At 45.4% G+C, this 19725-nt stretch overlaps 1 protein-coding gene across 1 annotated transcript in view; it reads left to right on the top strand.

The window, feature by feature from the left end:
- The window catches only part of MELK (maternal embryonic leucine zipper kinase), a 214689-nt gene that overhangs the window by 186806 nt on the left and 8158 nt on the right, over window positions 1–19725 (top strand). The gene's annotated exons all lie outside the window — the stretch shown is intronic.

The following is a 19725-nucleotide window of genomic DNA, read 5'->3' as shown; positions in this document are numbered from 1 at the left end:
GAAGTGTTTTTCATAAAGCGAGCAACCAGTGCAGTTGGAGTTTTAGGGGAAGGGTCTTCCCAGATGGGAGAGAGGGTAACGTGCACAAGAGGATGGCCAGGGTTCTGAGTCTGAGGGGGCTCCATTCATTTCCTCCCTTGCCCTTGGGTCCCAGGCTGTCTTTGTAAAAAGCCATGGGGAGTCCAGGAGAATTTCCAGGGGGCAGGGAAGTACTTACTCCCAGACAGAGTGGAGTGAGAGCTTTATCCTTAGAGCATCATTACTGAACCTGCAGGCTGGGATGGGGAAGGTGGTGAGTGGAGAACTGGGGAGGTAGGAAGAAAGGAGATGGTGTAATCCTGTATAGGTGGGAGCACAAGTTTTGAAATCAGACAAACTTGGCTTCTAATTCCAGCTCCACAGCTGTGTAACTTTATATATGTTATTTAATATTTCTGTATCAGTCAGGATAGTCCAGGTTACGTTGCAGTAACAAACAGCGCCAAAATCTAAGTGGTTTTAAATCACAGAGGTTTATCCCTGGTTCATGTTACAGTTTCATTAAAGGTTTGCTGCAGGCTCTACTCATACTAGTAACTCCAGAACCCAGGTTTATGGAAGCTCCTTTTCATTACTGCTTCTACAATGACTAAGGGAACGTGGAGCAAGCATGGTGACTCAGTTACTAGTTCTTAAAATGAGCCACCTCACTTCCACTCTCATTTTATTGGCCAAAGGTTGTTTGGCTGTGCCTAACTTCATAGAGTGTGTGGAAATGAGAATTGGAATAGTGATGGAATAGTGATAGAATTGGAATAGTGACTTTACACATGCACACAATAAGTCTCAACTGCCTTATCTATAAAATGGGAATAAAACTACCAGCCTCAGTTAGGCATTGTGAGTCTAATGAGAGAATGAATGTGAAGGTCTAGTCATACTCAAATAATAACAGCTGGAAAAAAAAAGTGTGGGTAAAAACAGTTTGAAAAAAGGGAGGCATTTATTCCTTTGGAGTTTCCTAGACAGCATGGCCTATTTGCCCAGAAAAAGGTGCTGTGCCTGGAACAGCTATATCTGAAGGTTTTGCTTTGCTTGTGATCCCAGGAGTCCCTGCTGCTCCAGGAACTCCTGCTTATGAAAGGCTTCCCCATTCTCTATGAGTCTCAGGGCTGAGTGGGGGTGTTCTCAGAGGCACCCCCAGGCTTTCTCTCCAAGCCTGTGCATTTCAAACACCGACCTAATGTTTTTGCTGCTGCTGCTGAGGCCCTGTGGAAATGGCATTTCTATTCCAAGAATCAGTTCCCATTCATCACCGTGAAGCGCGATACCTGGGGGGAAATGGTAACTGAGACTTTGTGGGTCTCCAAAGACAGGAATGTGTCTGCACGAGCTGAGTAATTAGAGCAGTTTTCTGCACACGTGCCTAATCTTTATTTAAGACATTTCACTTAGGTACACATCTAAGTTATTCAAAAGTCAGTTAGATTTGAGACATGTATGTCATCCAACAATCTCTCTTCTCTATTTTCAAATAGTTAAATAAGCACCAATAACCATAATTGCAAATATTTATTGGGACTAGGTGCTAAGCAACTGTACTCTGCACCTTATTTGAAATAACCCATTTGATTTTCATAACAACACTATATTCTTTCTGGTACCTGACCTAAGAAACTCATATGACTCCCAAGTTGTTTCCACATGGGATTCTTAAATAATCTTTAAAAGGAAAGCGGTGAATCAATGAGAGTATTTGGCCTGTGAGACTAAGCAAATAATGGCAGCTAGCATGTATATAGAGCTTATTATGTACCAGGCACTGTCCTAAATGCCTCTCACGTATTAGCCTACTAATCGTCTCAGTAATCCATGCAACAGACATTATTATTGCCATTTTACAGTTGTGGTAAGTGAGGTTGGTCAAGATTACATAACTCTCTAGACATAAACATAGCCAACAGGTGGTAGACCCAGCACTTGAAACCAAATAGGCTCTTAACCACTATATTGTACTGTCTCTTGGGACCTAGTAACCTCAATGTCTTTGAGCTACTGTGAGGACTGTCACCTGGAAGATGATGACAGAAAGGCTGTTCACTCACTTTTAGATCAGCAGAAGCAGGACCAACGGTGTCAGCCACACAGGCAGATTTGGATTCCACCTAGGAAAGAACTGTCCTGCATTAGTGTTGCTCACAGATCAGAGTTCCTGGTAGGTAGTAAGCTCCCCATCACCAGAAGTCCTCAACAGACTGGATGATGACCTCTCCCAGAGAGGCACGAGTGGAATCCTTCCTTGGGCTGTAGGTTGACCCAAAATGGCTCCTGTGATCTTTTGACACAATGATTTACTAACAACTGTCAGGACATCTGAGTATGGCAGGAAGTTTTTAAACGAATATATCCTCTTCCTACTTAAAATTGGAAGCAGATGATGAAGCTACATTAGTGGCAAATACAAAGGCCCAGGATACTTTTCCAGAGCTCAGTAGTATCATCAAATTAAACTCATAGCAAAGCTACTCTGACACATGGTAATGATGCAAATAATTGTTGTTACCTGGATGATCAATTAACCTAAGTTCACTTCATTGACTCTAAGCAGTATAATTTTCATTAGTCAAACATGCATTTTTATGTTTTTCTTTTCTAGCTTTATTAATCTACCTGACTTTTAAAGCAGTGCTGAATTGGGAAGTTTTTCTTGATGCGCTGTAGGGTTTGTAGGGTTTTATCTTTCTTGGAGAAGCCGTTAGAGGATGGGAAGCTTGGAGGTGGGGGATCACTCCTTGGTTGGATAGGAAGAGCCAGGCAAAAGCCAAGGACCTGCCTGGTGATCAGGAGCTATGGGTAGGGAAGACCTGACAGGAACATGGGTCAGAGCTTGGGAGTCTGGGAGGAGCAATCAAGCTCTCAGCAGAAACTACAGTGATCCCACAAAATGGCCCAGCCCCTTGGGACCAAAGTCCAGGGCAATGGTCAGAGGTGATAAAATAGGGCAAATGCAGGAGGAATGGTATGAATAATATGTGGCCCCTGCCTCAGCATCTGGGCCTTTGTCTGGATCCCCTGGGGGCAGGAGCCAGTTCCACATGGGTGGGCATAGGTTCTGGATACAAGGGCAAGAAATTGTAATGGATAAGCAAAAAGACCCAGTACAGGGGTCCCAGGAGCTCCTGGTAGTAAATCCAGACCAATGTTTGCAAGCAAACCTCCTCCCTCCCCAAGATCTTACCCCCATGGGGGTGGTGGTTGGGGGTACAGGGCCGTGATTCCAGTCCCAGCACTGTCCCAACAGTGCATAGCTTTGGCAACATCCCTTCTTTCTCAGGCCTCAGTTCTTCATCTCTACAGTGGGAGAATTGGTCCAGACGTTCCCTAAGGACCTCCCAGTTCTAAATCATGATGGGAGTGGCTCTCAAACATCTTCTTCTCCTTCTAAAGGGCTGTCGGGAAGATTAAACCAACCATGAGTCTTTTGCTCTTCTGCTTAAGAATTGAGGATTTCTATGAACTAGAGTTTTTGATGTGCAGTCCCAAGAGCAAACTGGTTCAAGAGGGAATAATAAGCTCTTTTGCCTTGGAAGCTCCTACAAGTAATGATGGATGTCCCGAAGGGATGGTACATCCAGGAAAGTGTCCCCAGCCCCCGAGCAGAAATCATCTCCCCATCCCCTGAATGCCCAGCATCTCCCTAATAGCATTTTCTACCTAGTATTTTGAGCAACTGCTTTATGGGTCGTATATCCACCAACTAGGTCCTAAGCCTCCTGAGCTCAGCAACTGTGTACCTAGTAGGCTCTCGGGCAAGATTTGTGGTACAGCTGATGACTGGCTGGATGACTGGACATCTCTGATTTCAACCAAGTGTCCCACCTCATTTTGTTAGGAAGATCTACTAGGATCTGCACTGCTTAAATGCACAGAAGCCCTCCTACTCTGGCATTCCTGAAAATAGAAAAAATCCACATGGGTAGGAGAGGGGTGTGCTAGGTAGAAACTATCCAGGCATTCCCTGGAATGCAGACTCCTAGAAGCTTTGTTTCTTCCACTGGTGATCTTAATCCTGGTGACACTCCAGAGCAGACCCCTGGGGGTGGCACCTGGGCTGGCCTGGGGGCTTCCAAAAAAGGCTCCATGCCATCTTCTTATGGTTGGAGGCCCAAGAGCTGGGGTTTGGTGATGTTATGCTCTAAATAATAAAAAGTAATCATTGATGGTGAATTTACATTTTGGCAAAGTCTGTGCTCAGCCTTTTACCTACTGAATCCTCGTCACAACCTTATGATGAGAGAACTATTGTCACTCCCAATTCTTAGAGAACTAAGACCCAAATCCATACAGCAAGTGATACTTTTCCTCTGGCACCTCACATGAATCCTTCTCATTCCTGTCTCAGCCTTGAGCGTCCCTTCCTCAGACCAGCCATCCAGATCACTCCTCAATCAAGAGGTCCCCATGCTACCCCATCATTCTATATCCAAAGTCCTCAAAGTTGAGCATGTAACAGAGTCTCCCAGAGAGCTTAAGACATACATTGCTGGGCTCCACCCTAGAGGTTCTGATTCAGTTCTCCAGCAGGGCTGGCTCATGCCTAGGTAAACCAGCCCCAAATTTCTGATTGTGTGCAAAGGGGCTGTTCTGCCATGGTCCGGTCATGTATATCCTAGAAACTACCTGGAACCTAGAGAGGCCAAGAGGCCCGGTGAACAGTGGGGATAATGTTATAGTCACAGCCTCCAGTTTCTGACTACCCACATGTAGCAGGGCAGCTGAAAGCCCAGGAGGAACTGACCCAGCACAGCACCGGCCCATCTGGTACTTGGAGCTGTGTAGGCCCAGTCAGAGGGCCCCAGAGACCCAGGTATGACCAGAGAGGACAGCTGATGGCAATGGGACTGCTGGCTGCATGTTGAAGCATATAGCCTTGTAGATTCTCACTCCTGAAGAGGAAAGCACAGGAAGAAGAAAGCGGAGAGGAAGGACAGAAAGAGGATAATAGAAGCACATCGCGCACTGTGCTTCTCTTTGGCAAACTAAATGCTTATTGAAATTAAGATAAGCTTGACAGACTTTTGTTAGCAGTTTTGGGGCCTATCTGAGAATATCTTGCCTTGAGAGACTTCTATTAGAACTGACTCCACAACTAATAATGTAGTCTCTGTCACTTAACTCAAAAGTCCCTCCTGGACCCGCACAGTGAAGCGTTAAGGAAATGAAATCTTTTTTTTTTTTTTTTTTTTAACATATACAGCAAAGTTTGATTTGTTGAGAACATTTCTTCAACTGACAAGTTACAAGCCATGTCTGAGAGGCCCACTGGGAACTTTCAAATTTTGAGCAGCAGTTTCTAATCACTGATGATCATTAGCATTTTAGTGAATAGATTTTTGATAAGAAAAATCTTTGCTCTGTGGGTAGAAAAAAAAAAACCTGACATTTGATAATGCAAACAGAGTAGCAATTTTAATTAGGCCTGCAGTCCTTCTTGGTGTGGCAAACATTGCACAAGATCCAGATGTTTTCCATCTTACAGGATGTGAACTTAAGGCTGTGTCAAGCCACTGGTGCCAGGCGCTTTGCTGATTGGATCTCCAGGGTGAACATAATAACCACTATTTACTGAGCACTTACTACATGCCAGATTCTCTGCTGTTTCACATGCATGATCTCAATTGGTTCTCAAATCTATCTGATGAGATAACTTATTATTTTCATTCCCATTTTACAGGTGAGAAAACTAAAGACCAGAAAGGTTCACTAACCCAAAGTCACCCAGCTCATTATTGGTGGAGATACTAACCAATGTCTGTGTGACTTAAGAATCTCCATGTTTACCCACTAAGCCATGCCTCCTCTCAGAGTCATGTGACCTCTCCCAGCCTCAATCTGCTAGTCTGTGGGATGGGGGTGTGATCAGTCATATTTCCTTCACTGGACTCTGGCAGAACTCTGAGGAAGGGGTGGCTGTACTTAGAACATTTTTTCCTCTCAGGGAGCTAGAACCTAACACTTTGTTTTTTCCATTGATCCTAGCCTTACCTTCTGGGGTCACCCAGAAGAACCCCGATTCTCTTTCCTGGTGATATTCAGAAATTTGTAATCGGCTCTTGCTGGGCCATTGGATAGATAGATGTTTAGCTTTTCAAGAAACCACAGAACACTTTTCAAAAGGAGCTGTACCATATTACACTCCAAACTGCAATGTGTATGAGTTAGAGCTGCTGTATATCCTCTCCAGCATCTGGTGTTTTAGCCATTCTAGGTGTGCAGTGCTATCTCACTGCAGTTGTGATTTGCATTTTCCCAATGACTAATGATGTTAAAAGACTTTCCATGTATTTCTTAGTCACTTGTATATCTTCTTTTGTGAAGTGTGTTTTCGGACTTTGTCTTTTGTTCATTTTTTTAAAAATTGTGCTGCTTGTCTTTATTATTGAGTTGTAGGGGTTTATGTATTCTGGGTACAAATCTTTTGTCAGGTAAATATGTTGTGAATATCTTCTCTCATTTTATGGTTTACCTATTTCTTTTTTTTTCTTTTTTTTTTCTTTTTTTAGAAATAGAGAGAAGCACAAGTAGGGGAGAGGGGCAGAGGGAGAGAGAGAATCTTAAGCAGGCTCCATGCCCAGTGGCCCCTCACAGAGCCTGATGTGGGGCTCGATCTTACAACTGTGAGATCATGACCTGAGCCTTGATCAAGAGTTGGACACTTAACCACCGACTGAGCCACCCAGGCGCCCCCACGTATTTATTTTCTGAATGGTGGTTTTTCGATGAGCAGATGTTTTAATTTTAATCAAGTCGATTTTCTCACATTTCCCCCCTATGATTTAGACTCTGTGTACTTTCTAAGAAATCATTAGGTCACAAAGATATGCTTTCTGCTTTCAGTTTTACTTTTAGGTCTATAATCCATCTTAAGTTTATTTTTCTGTACGGTGTGACACAAGGTCAGAGTTCTTAGTTTTTCATATGGATATTCATTTGTCCCAGCACCATTTGTCAAAGACTTTTTCCTTTCCTCATTTAATTGTTTTGGCATCTTTGTTAAAAATCAAATGACAATAAATGTACAGACCTATCTCTGAACCTTCTATTCTGTTCCATGGATCTGTGTGTCTATCCTTTCACCAAAACCATACAGTTTTGATATTTTTAGCTTTATAGTAAATCTTAAAATCTGGTAGGTTAAGTCTTCTTATTTTGTAATTCATTTTCAAGGTTGTTTTGTCTATTATTGGTCCTTTGTCTTTCTGAATGTTAAAATCATCTTGAGTGGGCTTACAATGGATCTTTCAATCAATTTGAGGAAAATTGACATTATGATAATATTGAGTCTTACAATCCATGATTTTTTCATTCAATTTTTAATTTACTCAATTTATTTAGGTCTTTTTGATTCCTTTTGGTATTATTTTATAGTTTCACTATAGAATAATTTCACATCTTTTGTTAAATTTTTCCCTAAGTGTTTGATGCTTCTGAATGCTATTATAAATGGTATTTATTTTTAGTATAATTTTCTGATTGTTCATTTCTAATATATAGGTGTGCAGTTGATTTCTATATCAATTTTATATATTGTTACATCTTAAATTCACTTATTAGTTCTAGTAGTTTTCCTTCTTTCTTTGTAGGTTCCTTAGGATCTCCTATGTACACAGTCATGTCATCAACAAATAGAGACACATTTAGTTCTTTCTTTGCACTCTATATGCCTTTTATTTATTTTTCTTGTCTTATTGCATTAACTAAACATTTTCCCTTTAATGCATCTTAAGAAAATCTTGATTTTGGTAAAAGTCAGTCTTTGCACAGGTTTCAGTGTTTTTTGCCTTCATAAAAAAAATCACAAATAATCAGTTGCGAAAATCCCTTCTACTCACAGGGGTAGTGTTTTTCCAGACTTAACAGCAAACTCAAGAACTTGGCTGTCCTTTTTCTTCTTGACATGGGATGAAATTTAACTTGCATAGTAGTTTTTAGAGCTGTTTGCCGAATGTTCCTTGTCTTTCCACTTTCTGGACACAAGATAGCACTGCACTTCTTTGGTAGCTCATGGTTAGGTGGAGCTGTGTGACTGGTTTCAGCCAATATGTGAGTGATGAAATGATATGTGTCATTTCTGCACCAGGGCATTGAACTACTACTAATCCAAGAGTCTCCAGAGCTCTCTTCTTCCTCTAGCACATTAACAAGTGATGTTTGAGATGGAAGCCACTCCATCTGCCTAGATCTCTGAATGCCTACAATGAGCAGAGTCTCCCCAGTCCTCCCCCTCTCCCGTTCCCTCCACTACCACTGACCCACAATGGACATATGGCTTAAGGTAGAAATAAAATTTTATTGTTTTGAGGGACTGAGACTTTTTTTTTGTTGTTATAGTAGCATTACCTAGCCTATCCTGACTGATACAACTTGCATGAAGTTTTAAAGAGAGATGACTAAGCAAAATGATAGGTGGAGGCAATGTAAGAAAACACATTGTTTTAGTTTTCTTTTAGTGAGACAAAGGACATATACTTCCAGAGAAACCAGCAGTGAGCCAAAGCCCAGAATCTTATGTGAGTTTTGAATACAACCAGATCCCCAGTGCCCAGCACATAGTATACATTCAAAAGAGGTAATTGCTTGCATTCAATTAAGCCGGAGTTCTCCCTTCAGCTTGTGCTTGGTAAAGTAGAAGCGTGGCATTTTCCTTCTCTTTCCTGCACTACTTTCTTGCCTGCAAGTGGGAATGGCAAAAACAACTTGTCCGTGAGAATTGTTGGGAAAAATTGTGCTGATTACAAAATGCTTTGCAAAATGTAAAATCCTATCTAAGTGGCAATTTTCTCCATTGCTCTGCCAATTGTAATAAATAAATATTGTTTTTAAAGCTGGCTCCTGGCTTGCTTTCCAGTGACCATCCCATCAAACACTCTAACATGCCTAGGGTTATTGTCCACTCTGGATTTGCATGTGTGTGCATGGCATTTGTGTAATGCTGTTTACCGAGGAGTTGAGTAAGCCCATCTTGTAGCAATAAAACTTGAGAACAATGTCATACTCCATTGGAGAGGTGATGGGTCAGAACAACTCGCTCAGGACAACTGTGCTATATGCTCCCCAAGGGCACAGGAGCTTGTTTCAAGTCATTTCTGTAGCTCCAGTGTACCTGGATTAAGGGATGTCCTCTGTGGTTATTAAAATTTTTCAGTTCTTTGCCCAGCTTGGATTGAGACCCTAGGTTCCTGGTTCATATTATAGCACCATGGGCAGAGTTCTAGAACTCCCATAAATTATGTAACTGCTGACCACATGGTAGGACCATGTTCACTGACCACCTACTATTGACCACATGCTAGGAACCATGAGAGATGTAAAGATTGCTGACATAGTCTCTGATCTCAATGAGCTTCCAGTTAGTAAGGGGCTAAGGGAGACGTTCATTCATCCATTCATTCGTTCACCTGTGCAGTCATTGATCCTACTAATACTAATTCCATAATATTGACTGATATTCCAGGTACCATTCTAGCTACAAAACAGAGTCTCAGCTCTCATAGGAGCATATATTCTAATAGGGGGATACAGACATTTATCAAATAATTACAGTAACAGATACTTTATTCTAAGCTGTGATAAGCACTGTTGAAGAAGACTTTAGAGTGCTGTAAGAACAAGAAAACAAGAGGAATAGACTTTGTCAGGGAGAATCAGCCAAGAAAGACTTCTCTGAGTAAGTGACCTTTGAGTTGAGATCTACAGGATGAATTAAGAGTTGCCCAGTCTGGGTGTTGGTGGGAGGAGGGAAAAGCCAGGCAAAAGAAACACTACATTTAGTACAAGACAGACTATATGATGAGCTACAAAAGAGGGAGAGATAACATGCTAGAGGAGGTCCCAGAACAAGTTTAATTATTACTAGGGGAATGAGAAAGACTGCCTACAAGAGGTGGTGCTTGGGCTGGGCCTGGAATGACAGGAAGGACTTTTGCAGGTGGAAGGAGAAAGTACAAGCAAAGAGCCAGAAATACAAAGAGTAGAGGGTGAAAAATCTAGGACAGACTGTGAAGAGTCTTTAATGCAGACTAAGGAGTCTGGTCCTTACCAACTGTTGGTGGTGGAGAGTCACTGAAGGTGTCAGAACAGGACAGTGATGTAATCAGAGTAATTGAGTGAGAGAGACTTCTTTGTCTCCCTGGAGACAACTTTGTCTGTAACCAGAAAGGATCTCAGAGCCCCTGGCCTCCCTGGAGCCCAGATACCCCCTTGGGGTTCCAGTGGTCAGCTCTCTCTCTGCCCACAAGGAGAAACCCCAAGGTCCTGAGGATACAGTGCAGGAGAGGCAGGGAGTGGGGGACACAGGGTCCTAAAGCTAGGACCTTCTTCCCTAGTGGCAACAGAATGTATTTATGAGCACTGTTTCCAAAGTGACTCAGAGCAGAGAGCTGTGTGTGTGCCAACCATTGTGTGAAACAGGCTGACATGAGAAAGGGCCTTGTATTAGTTTTAGGACTCTTTTATGTGCAAGGGAAAGAATCCCAATTCAATCTAAAACAAAGACTAAACAGAAGTAATTGAGCCATGGAACTGGGTACCTTCAGGGGATTGCCCTGGTTTCAAGTACAGCTGAATCCAGGGATTAAACCAAGTCGTCAGGATTCTCTCTCTCTCCATCTCTTGGGTTTGTTTCCATCTGTCTTTGCAGTTGGACTTCCTTTATGCAGGTGAAGAAAAGAGCTGTTGAAAGTCCTAGTCTTACACTCCAGCAGATAGAGGGAGTTTCTATGTCAGTACGTAAGTCCCAGGGAAGCACTCTGATTGGCCCTGATGAGTCACATGTGCATTTCTTGGACCAATCACTGGTGCCACAGAGAGGAGGTACTGTGGTTGGTACCATCCTGAGATTGACTGGCAACCCCAGCCAAATCACATACAATGGAGGAGAGCACAGCCCCAGTGAAAGCAAAGCTGAGCTAACAAAAATAACCCAGAGCCATTATGGTTCTTTCCTCCGGTTGTCCACTGTAGAGCAAATCATGGGAGAGTATTTATATTCATCCTAGAAATCTGGGAGGCTGAATCATTTAAGGAGAGCATAATACTAATTATATATATTTAAATGAGATTTTGAAGACAGGTATAGTAAATAGTTTCCATATGACAAGATTAATTGAAGTTGTGGAGTTATTTTTTTTAATGTTTATTTATTTTTGAGAGAGAGAGAGAGAGAACATGAGCAGGGAGGGGCAGAGAGAGGGAGACAGAATCCCAAGCAGGCTCCATGCTGTCAGTGCAGAGCCTGATGCTGGGCTTGAATTCACAGCGCAGAGCCTGATGCAAGGCTAATATGCATGAATGCTGAGATCATGGCCTGAGCTGAAATCAAGAGCTGGACGCCCAACTGACTGAACCGCCCAGGCGCCCCTGTGGAGTTGTTTTCAGTAGGGTTTTAGTTGCTCCTCCAAGGGGTTTTGATGCAAAGGGTTTGATGGTGCTTTTATTTTGAGGGAGGAGCCTCAGAGGGAGTTCAGGTGACCTGGGCTCTGCCTCTGGGCCTGCGCACAGCTCACTTTGTGATTTTAGACAAGTCCTTTCCTCTCCCTGGACCTCAGTTTGCCCAGTTTTACAATGAGAGCCATGGTGTCTGCTGGTATATCTGATGGATCTACCACAAAGCCATGGATCTGTCATAAAGCCCACTCCTGTACTATCCGCTCTCTCTTAGTTAAATCACATTGCAGGAGAGACCTGTTGGTCCCACAAGCACAGGATGCCCCAACAAGGAGCACATGAATTCTGCCCCTGCCAGCTTCTATCTGAAGACTTAGAGAGGCTTGTGCTGGGATTAAGACTGAACCAAAGGTCAGTATTCCTGAAGTGCCTGGCCCTGGTCCTGGCCCCGCTGACAGGGGCTCACAAAGAGGGCATTTACCCAACTATGATTTCTAAGAAGCAGATACACAGAGTCATAGAGACTCTGGGCTAGAAGTTCCCACGAGGTCCCTGAGCCAAGACTGCTGTCCTATGCTGGAGGCTCCTCCCCAGTAGCCAGGAGAGTGCTCCTCCAGTTGCTGCTGCACACCTCCCATGACATGGGCACACTTCCATCTAGACCCCTCTGAAGTCCAATCTGCCCTGAAGCTTGCTACAAGTCTCAGTGGCAGAGGAGAGTATCCCAGTCACAGATTTGGGGGACAAAAAGCTCAAGATGTCCGGAGCACTGAGCAAGTACGTGGCAGGAGTAGGAGACGAGGGGCAAGAGAAGGCAGGCCTTGAAGACTAAAAAGGAAGCTGAATTCTGCCTCGAGGGCAAGGGGATACCTCTGGAGGACATTAGGTGAGAGAGAAAGTTGATCCTTCGGAAAGGCCTCTAAACTGTGGTTTGGAAGACATTGGGGCCAAGCTGGTGCCTAAACCCAAGAAAGATGATGGATGCCCACACTATGGAGTTGATAAGAGAAGACCCAAAGGCTGACTACGTGGCATTTGGTGACCCAGTAGTCATAGGATGGCGCCCAAATCAGAGGACAGAAGCTGAGATACCATTGGCTGGGATGGAAACCCAGGGAGGCAGCTTTGAAGGACTAAGTTCATTAGTAGACACAGGGCGTGTGAAATTCCTGGCTGGCCATCTGGAGGTTTCAGGGATCGTAGTGGAGGTCGGAGGTTCAGACCAACTTCTCAGATCCCAGAAGACCCCTGGAGGCCTCAGCAATGCCTTACCTACCCCGGACATCTGATAGAAAGATGGAGTCCAGTTCTAGCTGAGGGCCATCATTTCTGAACAGGGATTTCAGTGCCTTTCTTCCTTTGGGAAGGTTCTTGATCACAGAGTCCTGAAGGGCTCCTGACTCTCTGGGATCAAGGAGATCCTGCAGTTTCCCTTCCTCATGACTGCTCCAGGCCAGCTTGGAAGGTGGGTGGAGGTTGCAGGGGAAGGAGGGCAGGCAGGTGTGCAGGTGTGCAGGCTGCCCAGGGTGGAGGGGCAGGGCTTGCACCAGTACAACCTGTGAGTGTGCGTTCCTGTTTTATTAAACACTCCTGGTGAAGTATTTCTCATCTGCAAGGGGCCACACCAGAGGATCTTAGCACTCACCTCTGCTTAAAAATGGAGACTAGTTCCTTGAGTCTGAATTTAAAGAAACTTCCCGTCAAAGCCATTTAAAAGGCTGAGGAACTGCTGAGAGGGGAGAAGATTGGATCAGAAGCCTGTAAAAATGAGTTTAAATAAAAGAAAAAAAGGAAACAAAATGATTATACAAGCAGTATGTATTTGTGAAATAGAAAGTGCAATGTGTATTGAAGAAAAGGAGAGTGTCTTTCCTGGCCTCCCTACTTTCCTTTAGGTGGTTGCTGGGGTGGGGGGGCGCTGGGTTCCCCACCTTTGGTCCTGGAGGTTTGGCCCAGTGGGGGGAGGGAGGGAGGCTGGGGGGCAGGCAGGGTTGGGAAGGCCACACCTCCTGGTGGGTGGCATGAGCCCTGGATCTGTAGCCTGTGACGTCAGGCTCTGGCTGGACTGCCCCTCTCTGGCCTTGGCTGCTTCCTCCGGAAAATGGGGCGAGGTGCCCGTGGGGCCTCCAGCCAGGGGGCTTAGCTGATGATGGGCATGAGGGAAGGGATCAGGGAGCTGGCTGGAAGCTGGTAATTAATAAATGAAATGCCCTGGGACTGCTGCCGAGCCGCCTCAGATGACATATCTGTCGCGGGCTCGGCAAACCATTAAATGACCATTTTCTGACAGAACGACTTCCCTGCTTGCCAGGACATATTTTCTCTTCTTGCCCTCTTTTCTCCTCCACTCCCCTCCCCCATTTCTCCCTCACCCTGGACTCTGCCCTCCCTGCTGTGCCACTGTCCTGGATGTCTCTCTTTCTGTCTCGGCACGTGTCTCTGGCTATCTCTCCATCTCTCTGCCTCTCCCTGTATATGTGTGTCTCTGTGTGTCTGTCCTCCCCTAGTCTCTCAGTGTCTCTATCTCCCTCTATCTCTGTGTGTCTCTGTCTGTCCCCTGCCGTCCCCCCCACCCGCCCGCCCCCCCCCCATCTTTTCTCTTTGTGGCTGCCTCTCTCTTTCTCAGGTCTCTGGCCCTCTCTTCTCCCAGGCTGCTCTCTCTCTCCCCCACCTCCCCTCCCTCTGCTTCTCCCCGTCTGTATAAGGTTTAACTACCCCCCCCACCCCCCCTTGTCTGGCTCAGCCTACCCCCTCCCTGCCTCCCCCCTCCCCGGCTGCCTGACGGCTCCAGTTCATTTCTGCCTGTTTAATTGGGCCCCGGATGAGTTTGGTCGACAGGGCCATTCATCATGTGGCCGCGGCTGGCGGCGGAGCCCGGGGGAGCGGGGCTGACAGCTCCGCCAGGCTGGGATGCGGCCTGCGTCGGGAAGTTCACATATTTGGGCATTAGTGCAGCTATTAGTTTAACAAGCTTCGTTTATCCTTGTCACTACCACTTCAGCTTCCCATGTAATCATTTGAAATGTAGATTACAGCCAGACAAATGGGACAGCGCAAGACACGCAGGGTGGAGGGAGTGACACGCAGCTCGTTAGGGCCGCCTTCCCAGCCCCATCCCTTTCCAGGCAAGTCTTTGATTAGCTTAATATTCACATGATTTCAGTGGGAAGCGCCAGTCACCTGTGCCAAGCCCCCAGTGCTGGGCCGAGGTGCCCAGGGTGTACCTAGGTGAGGGTCCAGGTCCTGCCAGGGTGGGGTTCCTCTGGTTCAAAGACTACCCACGCTGCAAGGAAACGTGGGTGGCCAGGGCCTCAGAGTCTGCCCTCCCAAAGTGGTCTTCCAGGATGAGATGAGGTGGTTTCCAGACCCTGGCTGTGCCCTCCAGCTCTGATTTTGGCATCGTGGGCTATTGTCTTCTTGTGTGACCTGAACAAGGTCTGGCCTTCTCTGGGCCTTGTGTCCCCATCTGGAAAGTGAGGGTTCCAGATTGGATTGGGTGGGCCTGCTTTTCTCCATTCCCCTGCCAAGACCCCTCACCTTGGTTCTTTTGAACCCAGTTTCCAGTCATTTCTATTCTTTACTCAGTAGATTTAGGGCTCCTTTCAAAATGTAAACCTGTCTCTGTCTGTGTCCTGCTCCGAAGGCCCTCATGGCCCTCAGAATGAAGGCTGAACCCCTTCCGAGGTCTTGGAGCGAAGGTGGGGAAAAGGAAGGCTTCGATATCTCCTACTGCCCGCCCTCCAGCTTGACCTCCTCTGTTTATGCACTTCAGTTCCCTGCAGGCCTGGAAGTTGTCAAATGCCCCGAGCCCTCTCTCAGCTCTGGGGTTTTGTGCATGCTGTTTTCTCTGCCAGCAATACCATTCTCCCTGTGCCCCCTTCCCCAACCCCTTTTCTCAATCCTCTTTCTTATCCTTCTCATTCTTAGTTTAGATGTTCCTTCCTCCAGGAAATCTTGTGCCCCGCCCCGGGGTCCTTCTGCCCAGTGCCTGCCCTATGTGCGTCTCAGAACCCTACCTACAATAGCACTTAGCACGTGCAAACTGTCTGCTTGTGTCCCCCACTGGACTGTGAATTCCATGAGGGCAGGGCCTGCCTAGCACAGGACCTGGCCCTGGAAGCTGAAAGAGTAGGTGGACCACCAGCAGCGCCGTGCCTGAGCAGCCTTGGACAGAGAGGCCCTCACACACCAACATTCCTCGTGCAGCAAGTTCATTATGCCTAGCCTCCTTCTTCCTGACCCCCCGTCCCCCATCCTGCTGACACAGCCCACCTCCCTCCACCCGTACACACAGCTCCAGAAGTCAGAGTCTGGTTCCCTGGGAGGACCTCCTGAATCAGTCAGGGTCCAGGAGAAAATGGTTGGCCCTCTCAAAGAGTTCAACCGAGGAGAGTTTACTGACAGGACTCTGCAGAGCTGTGAGCCGAGCTAGGGAAACCAGTATGGGATAGTGAGGCATCGGTGGGGAGCCATCACACTTTAAGGCCTGAAGGGCAAGGGCGAGGGAGCGTTGTTGCCAGAACCTGGAGAAAGCAGGAGCCGCGGGACAGGGGCTGTAAGAAGATGTAAACCTTATAAAGCAGTCACCATAGAGTTGGGGTGAGGCAAGGAACGACTAGGGGTAAATCTTCTGACTCCTCACTCTTCTCTCCCTCTACTGTCTGTCTGGTGCCTCCCAGAGGGCCAGGGGGCTCTGAGTGCTGTGGTCCACGGAGATTAACCTCCTGGGATACAGAGCAGGGAAGAGAATAAAAGAAGGGGATGACCTGGTAGAGGTGGGGGTATGGGACAGATAGAGAATACCCCGCATACCCCCCAACATTGCCACAGGCCAGCCCCTCTGCAGAGAGGCCAGAAGGGCCCTAAGCAGACTCGCCTCTGGAGAAAGTGGAGATATCCTCTACAGAGGGCTCCACAGGGCATGGACATGAGTGCCAGCTGCCTTTTACATCATCCCTTCACTGGGACATCTCCCTGCTCAACCCAGCCAGGCCAGGGCAGTCCTAAACGGTTTCTTTTTTCACCTCTCCCCCTGCTGAGCAGCTTGTCTCTGTTTTCTTCCTGACACCTTCTGAATAATGACACCAGACCTTGAAGCCAACGAGTCGTGAATCAAAGTGGCTTCTCGATATCATAAAAGAGATGTTCTAAACCCCAAACATAAAGATCGTTTTATCTTTATTAATAGTTTAATGCATCTGAGAAAGCTATTTGACATTTTTTACACCTCCAACTCTTTCCTTCATGCATTGCTGGTCAGATTACACCAGGGTTCAGCCACTTAAATCCACTTAATAACTGACTAAATTCTACACTGAATTTACATTGAGCTACAAGCTGATTCGCAGATATAGGGGAAATTTCTAGCAAAAACAAACAAATAAACAAACAAAAAACCCTACACCAATGTCCTGACTCCAAAGTTGTAAATCTGCTTTAATAATGAAAAAGGAGTTAAAGTATTGGGATTGATGTCACATTTAATAGTACTTCCTGATGAAGACTCTGCAACACAAAGTGAAGAAATGTATCTCAATTAATAACTGGGAGTGAGTATTTTCTGCATCTATTTAATTAAATTATTGCACTTGCAAACACATAATGTGGAATTAATTAAAAACACATAGAATTTGGGAAATGGAGACTAATTCAACTCCTCCCAGTTGCTGTCAGGCCCAGTACACATCAATGCATGACACTGAGAGGAGAAAGGTTTGGTTACTAATGACATCTGAATTGGAATAACATCTAATTAATTGGCTAATTGTTTCTATCATACACACCGCCGCCACCACTGCCATTGCCACATCACAAAAACGTATCCAAACAATATGACTACACTTAATATGTACATGTACACACACTGGAGCCCAGCACACACCTACAAACATACAACCCCACATGCTGGGCACTTACATGCAAATATTCTCTCATAGGAGATACACATGCATAAATTTATATATCACACACAAATACTCCCAAGTAAAGGTTAGTGGAGAAGAGAGAAAAACCTATTCTCTGCTTCTCCCCACCTTCCCAGAAAGGAAAAAAAAAATGTAACTGTCAGAAATGTGATAGGACTGTCGAAGACATATAGAAAAAGCTCAAACAAACCATGTAAGTTGTGAAACATAAATCCCAATTCTATTTGTTCTGCGACATTGTATAAACCACACATTTTTCAATAAGATAGAAAATTAAAATCCTCACCAGGTTCAGAATTGCTTGGGGAAGTTAGATAGAAAGCCTACTGTCCTGGCAAAAGGAGAAGCAACTGTTGGCTGGTTAAGTACTGAAGGATTCTTCAGGACCACGGACAGCAGGGCCTCCCTTCCTCCTCATTTTAGAGCCGCTATAAATGCGTTCACACACCCAGGGCTGTGATTGGCCAGATATTCCATATGCATAGTCTCTACTTAAAAGATTACTCAATTCCTTGATTCCTTCAATTTCTGGGGAGTCCTTGAGCATCTCTAATCTACACATAGCTCCTGGGGTGTGCCTTCTACTCCCCCAAATCTGTAGTCTGTCCTTTCCCACCCCTCCCCCACCCCACTGAAGTTCACTTGATTCATTTAAATGCTTTAGTTCCAAATGGCTTAACATCTTCCTCACAAGGAATTCTCCCCAATGACTATCAAATATTAAGTAAAGCCAGTTAACCCCACACCCTAGAGAATTGTATAATGTTACTATATTCTGTTCAGAGAAGTTTTATTTATCACATTTGGTTTCCCTTTCCCTAAGCCAATTTGTTACTCATGAAGAAATGTTTCAAGACTTCTTGAAAAGCTCATTGTTTTTAGTGTGTTTTCTGTGGAATGTCCCCAAGCCATTTGAAGACTAAATAATGACATCCGTTGGTTCGTTCTCATCCAAACATCATTCTTCCTCAAACAAGCTTCCTTGATCAGGCAGACAGGCTTCTCTTTGCAAGAGCCTCACTCCCCCCTCCCCATGGTTTGTCCCTCATGGACCTCCAAGCCACTATTTTTAATAGTTTCCCCCAGACACTTTCTGTTGACAAGCAGTCTGCTGCCGTGGCAGCCTGACCCTTCTTTGGCTTAGGGGTAATTTTCAATGACAGGTACCTCATTGTAGCCAGAGTTCTACAGTTTCATTCTTCACTTTCTTCCCAGCCCTTGGGTTGGTGCCAGTGTTGATTGAGATCTAGCTCATTGCCTAAGCAGGATCAAGTGCCTGGGGGCTTCAGCCCTTTTGTGGGATGGAGATTACCACAGGTAAGGCCAGACCCAGAGATCCCTCAGTCTCTTTGATCTCTCATCTTTGACTCTGAGTCCTTGTGGTCAATGCTTGGTCCCTTGCCTTTGATTCATTTAGAATCACAGACTCATTGTCACTTTGAGATGGAAGGGCTGGAGGGCATGTCATTAAACCTTATGTCCTCCACCCCATTGTGCATATGGAGAGCCTGAGCCCCAGGTAAGGACCTTCTGACAGGGGTGTGAGAAGAATAGGACAGGAAGATGCCATTTCTCTCAGTGAGGGTAGAGGGGGGTCCCAGCCAGTCCCTCTTGAGTTTCTGAAGCAGAAACTCTGGGTCCTCTACCATCTTCATACAAGTCTGCCCTATCTCCCATCTTCCTTCAATTTAATTCAATGAATGCTTATTCAGTATGGACTAGTTGAATAAAAAGGAAGGAATCTCTTCTCTGAACCAGGCAGTGTGCTACAGGCAATGGAGACAAGGTGGTGTGGCAAAAACTTCTGCTTATGTTCCAATATCCACTCTCTCCCCTTCCCATAGCAATAGAATTTGTAGCTGGACAAATAGGGCCACTCAGAATAAAGATCACATTCTCCAGTTTCCCTTGCAGCTAGACGTGGTCATGTGATTTAGTTGTGGCCAATGGGATATAGGCAGAAGTGTCAGGTACCAGCTTCCTGGAACCTTACTTAAGAGACAGCTGGTTCTCTTTTGTCTCCTTTATCCTGATCCCTGCAATCCTGATGCTGCCATCTTGGACCTTGGGGCTGAGGAACTAAAAGGAGGTCTCTGTGGGCCTCCTGCTGCCAAGTTGCCTTATCAGCCCTGATCACCAGCCTCCAGACTCCATATGTGACAGAGGGTAATCTTCTGCTTGTTTAAACCACTGTTATTCTGGGTTTTTCAGTCATTCATAGCTGATGTATTCTAATATGGGTAGTAAAATAAATACTTTTTTAATTTTTAATTTTTTTTTCTATTCTTTCTAGCTTTGCCAAGAAAACATGGGTCTCTTTCAAAAGGAAATTTTATTCCTAGGGGCTCAGTCAGTTAAGCGTCCGACTTTGGCTCAG

The sequence above is a fragment of the Acinonyx jubatus genome, chromosome D4 (assembly GCF_027475565.1).
Source record: "Acinonyx jubatus isolate Ajub_Pintada_27869175 chromosome D4, VMU_Ajub_asm_v1.0, whole genome shotgun sequence".
NCBI lineage: Eukaryota > Metazoa > Chordata > Mammalia > Carnivora > Felidae > Acinonyx > Acinonyx jubatus.
This window is presented reverse-complemented; position numbering and strand designations above follow the sequence as displayed.